Raw genomic sequence first — 11,557 nt, 5'->3', positions numbered from 1 at the left:
GCATACCAGGGGTGTGGCCTGGACAGCATGTGTAGACGTGTTTGACACACCTGCTTTCCATCCTGAGAAATCCTTGGCTTTAAACGCACTCCTGCAGCCCAGAACTGACCAGTTTGTTGCCTCTTACTACGGTCTGTGTTCCAGGGACATCACTGAGGAGATAAAGCATGACATGCAGCGGGAAAGTGGGAGAGAAGGAGACCCGGCTGAGGAAGATGAATCCCCCAAAATGGCTCCTACACAAGGTACTCCAGCCCCAGATAGAGCAGCAGATGCTGCTGTAAGACTAGAACGTTTTGCAAGAGTCTCTGTGACTCCCCTGCGGCTTGAGGCACAATCCAGCTAGGAGAATGCTCACAATAGCAATGAGCAGCAACTGGGGATGGAAAAAGAGTTCCAAGATGGTAACATGGTGCGGACACTCACATACATCATTTGAGGAAAGATCACCCTTGCAGATCAAAGGGAGCAAGTCTGTGCTATGTGCTCCCTCAAAGCATGATGTCCCTGAACCAACTATGAGAGATGTATTTGCAGCAGGCTCCTTGTCTAGCAACGATTAGTGAACAAATGGGCAGCATGAAGGATATTCACTGCATTAAACAGGACCTCCAATACAGTAAATGAAAAAGTGGAGGAGAGGGTTGGATGCATGGAGGATAAAATGCCTCAAATCATTAGAGATGTTAAAACTGTGTAGAACACTTCCCTACTGTTGGATAAAATAAACAATTTAGAAAATGGGATGTGCAGAAATAATATAAGGCTGGTGGGGGTCCTCAGAAAATCCTGTGGGATTTTTTTGAAAAGTGGCTATATAACACCAGAGGAAAGGATGCATTCTTATCAGTTTTTGCACAGGGTCCCCAGCAGACTCCTTCAACCAGGTGCTCCCCCACGTCCAGTCATCATCTGCATGCTGCACTGTTGTAACAGACGCTATTCTAAAAAAAAGCCAGGGAACTTAGATCTATTAATGGATAGAAAACTTCCATTTACCCTGACTTTTTTGCAGAAATACAAAAAAGCAAGCAATTTTTATGTGTGTATATAAATAGATAGATGTATATAGAGAGAGAGAAAAAAAGGGAACAGCACAGTCTACTTATCTTCAGGTGCAGGGCCCCAGGATAAGTCCATGTATCCAAATGGTTCAATATATGGCAAAAAAGAGGCAGCACTCCATATTAGCAGTGTTAAACGTGCAGGATTTAATCAACCCACTGTTCAGGGCGACGTTTTGGCTCGGACTGAGCCTTTCTCAAGCCTTGAGAACACTGCTAATATGGAGTGCTGCCTCTTTTTTGCTATATATATATATATATATATATATATATATATATATATTTACACAAACATCAAATGCCCTGCTCCATGCTTTATCCTGCAAAAGGAGAGATGCATATCTTTTAGACCCCGCATGATGCCTTGGTGTGGCTGGACAATAACGAAAAAGACCTATGGAACAGGCGCCCCTGAGAGCTGTATGAGTGTGTTTTGTTATTTATTAGTTTTCTCAGTCGCCCATGACAGCACTACCAGAGAGGGGATCCGCCCTTCAGGGACAGGAAACCTACAGGATAAAATGGCGGTACCTCTCCCCTGCATCAGTTTTGGTTTCTTGTCCCTGACTGGAAACCTTCTAGGACGGTACCTGCTAAAAGACCGGAACCTTGAAATCACCGAAGAATTTGGAGCCGGCCAGTCCGGGTTCTGCCAGCGGGGAGGCCCCTGCCATGGCTGGTACGGTGTCCGAAGCCACCACTGCTACGACCGATGGGTCCGGAGCGGGGGGGAAGCACAGCTGCCACTCCGAATAGTGCACAGGACGCCTGCCTTCCAAGATGGCGCCGCACCGGAAGTGGTAAGAGAGCTTCCAGTTTGGGGACGGCGCAGTGACTGAGTGCACAAAGATGGCGCTGCCCCGGAACCGAAATCATTTCCGCGTCCCTGACTGCGCGCGCATGCGCAGTAGAGTAGGGGAAAAAAAAAAGTGAACGCTTCCTCAATAATGCAGCCACAGGGGGAGGGGCCGATAATAAGCGCCAAAAGAGGTGCACATGGAAGCTCATTGCTGCATGCCGTCCCAAGGTAGTACCGTGGAAGACAGTGATCAGCAGCGCCATCATCAGCGGCCGAAGTCGGACGCACAGAAGAAGTCAACTGCTGACAACCGGAGTTCTCGGTCTGGTAGCCATTCCATGCAGCATAGCAAGAATTCTAGCGTGGTAAACCAGCTACTGTCCACGGATCACACGCCTCAGGATCCTACCCCTCCTCCAGAACCGGTACCTGTGGCTGCGTCAGATTGGTGAGTGATCTTCGTGAAAGTTCACTTTTTTGTAATTGGGGTTCCCCTTCTCCATTTATCTTAGACGAGGAAGAAAAAGGGGAAGACAAAACACAGAACCTGCCCCTTATGCGGGAAAGCTCTACCACAATCTTGGGATAAGAAGCTATGTGACTCCTGTATAGAACGAGTACTCTGTGAGGAGACCCCAAACTTCGCCTCTGAGTTACGATCCGTAATTAAATCAGAGATCGAGACTGTGTTTAACTCCCTTAAAGGTGAAAACAAAGCTAGTAGGAAACAACCTATTCCTTATAGGAATTCTGACTCTTCCAGCTCTGAGAGTAAAAACTCAGATACACAGGACTCCTCCTTCTCTTCTTCGGATAATGAGAGTGGAGGTCGTCATTGCTTCCCCCTAGATGAGGTCGACGGCCTCGTAAAAGCAGTAAGATCAACAATGGGGGTATTGGACCCTCGTCCTGATAAAACTACAGGATATCATGTTTGGAGGGCTATGCCAAAAAAAGCGTAAAGTGTTCCCCCTTAATGAAAACATACAAGCGTTAATTAAAAAGAAGTGGGAAAAACCTGAAAGGAAAAATGCATCGGTGCCCTCTATTAACCCCTTCCCGACCTTTGACGCCACGTAGGCGTCATTAAAGTTAGTGCCAATCCAACCTATGACGCCTATGTGGCGTCATGGAAGGATCGCGTCCCTGCAGATCGGGTGAAAGGGTTAACTCCAATTTCACCCGATCTGCAGGGGCTTCCCCCCCCCCGTGGCTACGATCGCTCTGATTGGCAGTTTCACTTACAACAGCCAATCAGAGCGATTTGTAATACTTCACCTAAAAAACTGGTAAAATATTACAATCCAGCCATGGCCGATGCTGCAATACCATCGGCCATGGCTGGAAACACTGATGTGCCCCCCCCCCGCCACCGATCTCCACCCCAGTCCTCCGTTCTGTGGTCCGCTCCCCTCCGTCGCCCTGTTTGCTCCCCTGTCCTCCTGTCCGCTCCCCCCGTGCTCCTATGCCCCCCCCCCCCCCCCCATACTTACCGAGGCTCCCGGTGTCTGTCTTCTTCATGGGCGCCGCCATCTTCCAAAATGGCGGGCGCATGCGCAGTGCGCCTGCCGAATCTGCCGACTGGCAGATTCGTTCCATGTACATTTTGATCACTGTGATAAAACCTTTCAGTGATCAAAATAAAAAAAAACGTAAACAAACCTCCTCTTTATCACCCTCATAGGTAGGGACAATAATAAAATAAAGAAAATATTTTTTTTTTTACACTACAGTTAGAACTAGGGTTAGGGAATGTGCACACGTATTCTGGTCCTCTGCGGATTTTTCCGCAGCGGTTTTTATAAATCCGCAGTGCAAAACCGCTGCGGATTTACCACGGTTTTTCTGTGGATTTCACTGCGGTTTTCTATTGGAGCAGTTGTAAAACCGCTGCGGAATCCGCAGAAAGTGAAATGTGCAGAATGTAAACCGCTGCGTTTCCGCGCAGTTTTTTCCGCAGCATGTGCTGCGGATTCGTAGCAGTTTTCCATCAGCTTTACAGTTCCATGTAAACCTATGGAAAACCAAATCCGCTGTGCCCATGGTGCTGAAAATACCGCGCGGGAACGCTGTGCTGTATTTTCCGCAGCATGTCAATTCTTTGTGCGGATTCCGCAGCGTTTTACACCTGTTCCTCAATAGGAATCCGCAGGTGAAATCTGCACAAAAAACACTGGAAATCCACGATAAATCCGCAGGTAAAACGCAGTGCCTTTTACCTGCGGATTTTTCAAAAATAGTGCGGAAAAATCTCACACGAATCCGCAACGTGGGCACATAGCCTTAGGGTTGGAATTAGGGCTAGGGTTGGAAATGGGGTTAAGATTAGGCTTGTGGTTAGGGTTAGGGGTGTGTTGGGGTTAGGGTTTGGATTAGGGTTAGGGTTGGGATTAGGGTTAGGGGTGTGTTGGGGTTAGGGCTGTGGTTAAGGGTGTGTTGGGGTTAGAGTTGTCATTAGGGTTATGGCTAGAGTTGAGATTAGGGTTAGGGGTGTGTTGGGGTTAGTGTTGGAGTTAGAATTGAGGGGTTTCCACTGTTTAGGCACATCAGGGGTCTCCAAACGCAACATGGCGCCACAATTGATTCCAGCCAATCTTGCGTTCAAAAAGTCAAATGGTGCTCCCTCCTTTCCGAGCCCCGACGTGTGCCAACACAGTGGTTTACCCCCACATATGGGGTACCAGCATACTCTGTGCAAACTGGGCAACAACTATTGGGGTCCAATTTCTCCTGTTACCCTTGTGAAAATAAAAAATTGCTTGCTAAAACATCTTGAGGAAAGAAAAATTATTTTTTTATTTTCACGGCTCTGCGTTATAAACTTCTGAGAAGCACTTAGGGGTTCAAAGTGCTCACCACATATCTAGATAAGTTCCTTGGGGGGTCTAGTTTTCAAAATGGGGTCACTTGTGGGGGGTTTCCACTGTTTAGGCACATCAGTGGCTCTGCAAACGTAACATGATGCCCGCAGACCATTCCATCAAAGTCTGCATTCCAAAACGTCACTACTTCCCTTCTGAGCCCCGACGTGTGCCCAAACAGTGGTTCCCCCCACATATGGGGTATCAGCGTACTCCAGACAAACTGGACAACAACTTTTGGGGTCCAATTTCTCCTGTTACTCTTGTGAAAATAAAAAATTGCGGGCTAAAAAATAATTTTTGAGGAAAGAAAAATGATTTTTTATTTTCATGGCTCTGCGTTATAAACTGTGAAGCACTTGGGGGTTCAAAGTGGTCACCGCACATCTAGGTTAGTTCCATGGGAGGTCTAGTTTCCAAAATGGGGTCACATGTGGGGGAGCTCAAATGTTTAGGCACACAGGGGCTCTCCAAACGCGACATGGTGTCCACTATCGATTGGAGCTAATTTTTCATTCAAAAAGTCAAATGGCGCTCCTTCCCTTCCAAGCCCGGCCGTGTGCCCAAACAGTGGTTTACCCCCACATGTGAGGAATCACTGTACTCAGGAGAAATTGCCCAACACATTTTAGGATCCATTTTATCCTGTTGCCCATGTGGAAATGAACAAATTGAGGCTAAAAGAAATTTTTTGTGAAAAAAAATACTTTTTCGTTTTTACGGATCAATTTGTGAAGCACCTGGGGGTTCAAAGTGCTCACTATGCATCTAGATAAGTTCCTTGGGGGGTCTAGTTTCCAAAATGGGGTCACTTGTGGGGGAGCTCCAATGTTTAGACACACAGGGGCTCTCCAAACGCGACATGGTGTCCGCTAAAGATTGGAGTAAATTTTTCATTGAAAAAGTCAAATGGCGCTCCTTCCCTTCCGAGCCCTGCCGTGCGCCCAAACAGTAGTTCCCCCCCACATATGGTGTCGGCGAACTCAGGACAAATTGTACAATAACTTTTGGGGTCCAGTTTGTTTTTACCCTTGGGAAAATAAAAAAATTGTTGCTAAAAGATCATTTTTGTGACTAAAAAGTTAAATGTTCATTTTTTCCTTCCATGTTGCTTCTGCTGCTGTGAAGCACCTGAAGGGTTAATAAACTTCTTGAATGTGGTTTTGAGCACCTTGAGCGGTACAGTTTTTAGAATGGTGTCACTTTTGGGTATTTTCAGCCATATAGACCCTTCAAACTGACTTCAAATGTGAGATGGTCCCTAAAAAAAATGGTTTTGTAAATTGTGCTGTAAAAATGAGAAATCACTGGTCATCTTTTAACCCTTATAACTTCCTAGCAAAAAAAAAATTTTATTTCCAAAATTGCGCTGATGTAAAGTAGACATGTGGGTAATGTTATTTATTAACTATTTTGTGTCACATAACTGTCTCGTTTAACAGAATAAAATTTGAAAATTGCAAAATTTTCAACATTTTAGCCAAATTTCCATTTTTTTCACAAATAAACGCAAAAATTATCGACCTAAATTTACCACTAACATGAAGCCCAATATGTCACGAAAAAACAGTCTCAGAACCGCTAGGATTCGTTGAAGCGTTCCTGAATTATTACCTCATAAAGGGACACTGGTCAGAATTGCAAAAAACGGCCAGGTCATTAAGGTCAAAATAGGCTGGGTCATGAAGGGGTTAAAAGAAAATACCTGTTTGAAGAGCTTCTGTCTTGTGGAATAAAGCCCCCAAACTCGACGTTGCGGTAGCTAAGGCCTCAAAAAAGTTTGCATTACCATTTGAGGATATGGGAACCCTGAAAGATCCTCTTGATAAAAGAGCAGATACTTTTCTTAAAGGGGCCTGGGAGTCGGCAGGAGGATGCTTAAGACCAGCCATAGCAGCTGCTTGCACATCACGATCCTTAATGATCTGGGTTGATAACTTAGAGAAACAGCTTAGGGATGGGGTGCTGAGAAATAAAATTTTATAGTCTATCCCTATGATTAGAGGAGCCGTGGCATTTTTGGCAGATTCATTGGCCAACTCAATTAAATTAGCGTCTAAACCTGCAGCTCTTTCGAATGCAGCGCGTAGAACCTTATGGCTAAAGAGCTGGCCAGGGGATTTACAAACTAAGCAAAAACTTTGTTCAAATCCATGTGAGGGCAAGTTTCTTTTTGGAGAGACTCTGGACGATATCCTGGAAAAAGCGGGTGACAAAAAGAAAGGGTTTCCCATCCTGGCCCCAACGTTTTAATAAGCGGCCCTTTCGGAATAGGAAGTTTTTCAGGAGAATACCACCAAGGGAACAGAACCGATGGGATGACGGGAAAAGAAAGGACAGGGGGTTCCTTTTCGGTAATTCCCCACGGGATAGAAACAACCCCCCCAAGTGACTTCTCCCCAAGGGTGGGAGGGAAATTGTCTCAATTCCTCCCGCCCTGGGAGAAAATTTCGACCAGCCCTTGGATATTAAATTTAATAGGAGCAGGGCTTCGAATGGAATTTTTATCCCTATACCCCCACAACCCCCTCCACCCCAACCCCGAAACTATGTGGTAACACAGCTGAGGTCTTCAACAACAAGAAGCTCTAGAACTAGAAATCTTAAAACTGATAGACAAAGCTGTCATCCAGGAAGTCCCCCCTCTGGAGAGAGGGAAGGGATTTTACTCCCCATTATTCCTGGTTCCCAAACCGGACGGAACCTTCCGGACTATAATAAACTGACGGAAGTTGAATACTTATGTAAAGAACCAGAGATTCAATATGGAGTCAATAAAGTCAACAATAAAAAAGCTGTTTCCAAACTGTTTTATGATAGTTTTATATCTCAGCGACGCGTATTATCACGTCCCCATCCACAAGAACTCTCAAAAATTCCTCAGACTGGCAGTAATCATAAAAGGACAGATAAGGGAATACCAATACAGAGCTCTTTCCTTTTGGCATATCAATTGCACCCCGCATTTTCACCAAACTGATAGCGGAAATGATGGCACATCTGAGAGAGGAAGACGTCTTGATTATTCCATATGTAGCCGACTTTCTGATTGTGAGCAACTCGGCCGAACTCTGCCGTCAGCAATGCGACAGAGTGATAGACACTTTAAAAAAAATTAGGCTGGCTGGTGAACCTCCAAAAGTCAAAACTAGAACCAACCAGGGTTCAAGAATTTTTGGGTCTCACCTTGGACTCAAGTTCTCAAGTGTGTCGCCTTCCAGTCAAGAAAAAACAAAAGATAATACATCTAGTGTCAGAAGCTCGCGCAAACCCTACCATGACTCTAAGAAAGGCGATGTCATTAATGGGGTCCCTCTCGGCTTGCCTTCCAGCAGTTCAGTGGGCACAGCTCCACACAAGACCTCTCCAGTGGGACATTTTAAAGGTACCGTCACACTCAGCGATGCTGCAGCAATATAGACAACGAGCCGACCTAAACTAGATCGCTGGAGCGTCGCTGTTTAGGTCGCTGTAGAGACGTCAAACACAGCAACTCCAGAACGATGCAGGAGAGATCCAGTGACGTAACGGCGACTCACTTCTTGTTCTCGCTGGTTGTTAGCTCCATGTCAAACAGCCGGAGTGTACCGATCCGACACATCTAGGGGCCCTATGCGCGTTGCTGGTGTTGTTGCTTTTGATGTCAAACATGACGATACACGCCGACCTGGCGACGAAATAAAGTTCTGGACTTCTAGCTCCGACCAGCGATGGCACAGCGGGATCCAGATCGCTGCTGCGTGTGAAACACAACGAGATCGCTATCCAGGACGCTGCAACGTCATGAATTGTTGTCATTCTCTTTGCAAAGTTGCTGAGTGTGACGGTACCTTAAGGAACCAGAAACTACTAAGGGGGCGGTTAGAGGGTCGCATAACTCTTACGTTTGCTTACTATTCATTCCCTAGCTTGGTGGTTAAATCCCAGCAACCTGTCAAAAGGGATTCCCTGGGTGATAGAGGTGTCTCAGATAGTTACCACAGACGCAAGTCCCACAGGGTGGGGGGCTCATCTGGACAACAGAGTCGCTCAGGGGATATAGACAAGTCAGGAACTCGAGTCTTCCTCAAACCAAAAAGAACTGAGGGCCGTAAATCACACATTACTATTCTTCCTAAACAAGCTACAAGGGCATCATGTCCGAGTATTTTCGGAAAACAGAGTAGCAGTAGCCTACTTAAACCACCAGGGGGGGACCAGGTCTCAAACACTAATGAAAACCGCCTCAGAAATTTTCAGCTTAGTACAAAACAACTTTGTATCCCTATCGGCCCTACATATAAAAGGTGTAGAGAACCAGAAAGCGGACTTCCTGAGTCGTACCCAACTAAAGCAAGGGGAATGGTCTCTAAATCAGGGCATCTTCAACAAAATTACAGATCTGTGGGGAATCCCTGTAATAGACCACTTTGCCAACGTGCACAACAGAAAAGTGGAAACTTTCTGCTCCCTAGATTCCAGGGGGAACCCTCAGGCTGTAGATTCGTTCACAATTCCCTGGACACACTCTTGCATATGCATTTCCTCCCACTATCCTCATTCCAGCAGTCCTGCGGAATATCAGGCAGGACAGATCCAGACTCATCCTAATAGCCCCCTTCTGGCACAAAAGAGCCTGGTTCTCATGGCTGAGGATGCTATCGATCACCGATCCCTGGGTTCTTCCGGATCTTCCGGACCTCCTGTCTCAGGGATCGGTGTTCCACCCTCAATCAGAGAATCTCCACCTGACAGCATGGAATTTGAGAGGTCACTATTGAAGGAAAGAGGGTTTTCTGACAAACTAGTCTACACTAATGAAAAGTAGAAAACCTGTGACCACAAAAATATATGGCAAAACCTGGAAAAAAAATTTGTCCTCCTCCAGGGTAAGGTTGCAAGACGGGGTCCCAGTTTCTGAAATATTAGAATTTCTACAAAAGGGGTTAGACCTAGGCCTTTCAGTAAGTACTTTAAAAATACAGATAGCAGCTCTAGGAGCATTATACAGTGAAAACATAGCGGCCAACCCTTGGGTAATACGGTTTGTCAGAGCAGCCGCAAGGTCTAAACATGTAACTATATGTAGATTACCAACCTGGGATTTGAGCTTAGTCTTGTCAGCTTTAACAGAATCCCCGTTTGAGCCTATAGAATCAGTACCCCTTAAGATTCTTTCACTTAAAACGGCCCTCCTAATCTAATATCCCTGACATTGGCCCGTAGGATGTGATCTCCAAGCCCTGTCTGCAAACCCTTCCTTTACACAAATCCTGGACGATAAGGTTATACTAAAAACAGATCCTGCCTATCTACCAAAAGCTGCGTCCACATTCCATAGGTCACAGGAAATAATCCTTCCTTCCTTCTGTCCAGACCCTAGAAATAAGAAGGAAGAAAAATTCCACACACTAGATGTGAAAAGGTGTATAGTCCAATACATTGAAACCACCCAGCAGCATAGGAAGGAAGGGTCTCTTTTTATCTGCTTCCAGGGACCCAGGAAAGGACTCAGAGCCTCTAAGGGCACTATAGCTTGATGGGTAACAGACGCGATAGCCTTGGTGTACTCATCCACCGGGAACGCCGTTCCGCAGGTACCTCCTGGGCCGAAAGGTCGGAGGTACCATTAGATCAAATTTGTAAGGCGGCTTTGTAAGGTCATCACCTTCAACCTTTTTTGGACACTACTGCTTAGACCTAGCCTCTTCATCTGACCTAACCTTTGGAAGAAGGGTTCTGTAGGCTGTGGTCCCTCCCTAAGCAATAATCTCTGCAATTCTCTCTGGTAGTGCTGTCATGGGCGACTGAGAAAAGCGTAGTTACTCACCGATAACGGTGTTTCTCAGAGCCCATGTGTTGTGAATTCTGTTGTCGAACTCCCTCCTGTGGTCGTGAATGGTACTTCGGCGAGTTCTGTCCATGGACTCCCTCTGGTGGCTGTGAGTGGAGCTGCTGCTTCTGAGGTTCCTTCCACAGGTGACGTGATTTATCCTTTGGTTGGCTGCTCTATTTAACTCCACTCAGATCGTTACTCCATGCCAGCTGTCAATGTTCTTGCATTTGTTCAGTTCGCTCTTGGATCTTTCTGGTGACCTGTCTACTCCAGCAGAAGCTAAGTTCCTGCCAGTTATTATTTGTTCATTGTTGACTTGTCCAGCTGGATATCATGATTTTGCCTTACTAGCTGGAAGCTCTGGGATGCAGAGTGGCATCTCCGCACCGTTAGTCGGTGCGGAGGTCTTTTTGCACACTCTGCGTGGTCTTTTGTAGTTTTTTGTGCTGACCGCAAAGATACCTTTCCTATCCTCTGTCTGTTTGGTAAGTCTGGCCTCCCTTTGCTGAAACCTGTTTCATTTCTGCGTTTGTGACTTTCATCTTTACTCACAGTCAATATATGTGGGGGGCTGCCTTTTCCTTTGGGGAATTTCTCTGAGGCAAGGTAGGCTTTATTTTCTATCTCTAGGGCTAGCTAGCTCTTAGGCTGTGAAGAGGCGTCTAGGGAGAGTCAGGAACGCTCCACGGCTATTTCTAGTTGTTGTGATAGGATTAGGGGTTGCGGTCAGCAGAGCTCCCACATCCCAGAGCTTGTCCTGTGTCAGTTTAACTATCAGGTCGTGCCGGGTGCTCCTAACCACCAGGTCCATAACACCCATGACAGCACCTGCTTATTCCCCTCCTCATCACCTGTGCGGTGAGCACATTCCTTGTATAAAATGTATTTTTTTTTATATATAGACACGGTGTTCACTTGTTAAAGGGGTTGTCCACTACTTTCAATTAACCCCCCAATGTACCCCCCCGGGGCCCCTAATGAATTGTGCCATTACCTTCTGTTGACGTTTTCGCCTGTG

The sequence above is a fragment of the Ranitomeya imitator genome, chromosome 4 (assembly GCF_032444005.1).
Source record: "Ranitomeya imitator isolate aRanImi1 chromosome 4, aRanImi1.pri, whole genome shotgun sequence".
NCBI classification, from domain to species: Eukaryota; Metazoa; Chordata; class Amphibia; order Anura; family Dendrobatidae; genus Ranitomeya; species Ranitomeya imitator.
This window is presented reverse-complemented; position numbering follows the sequence as displayed.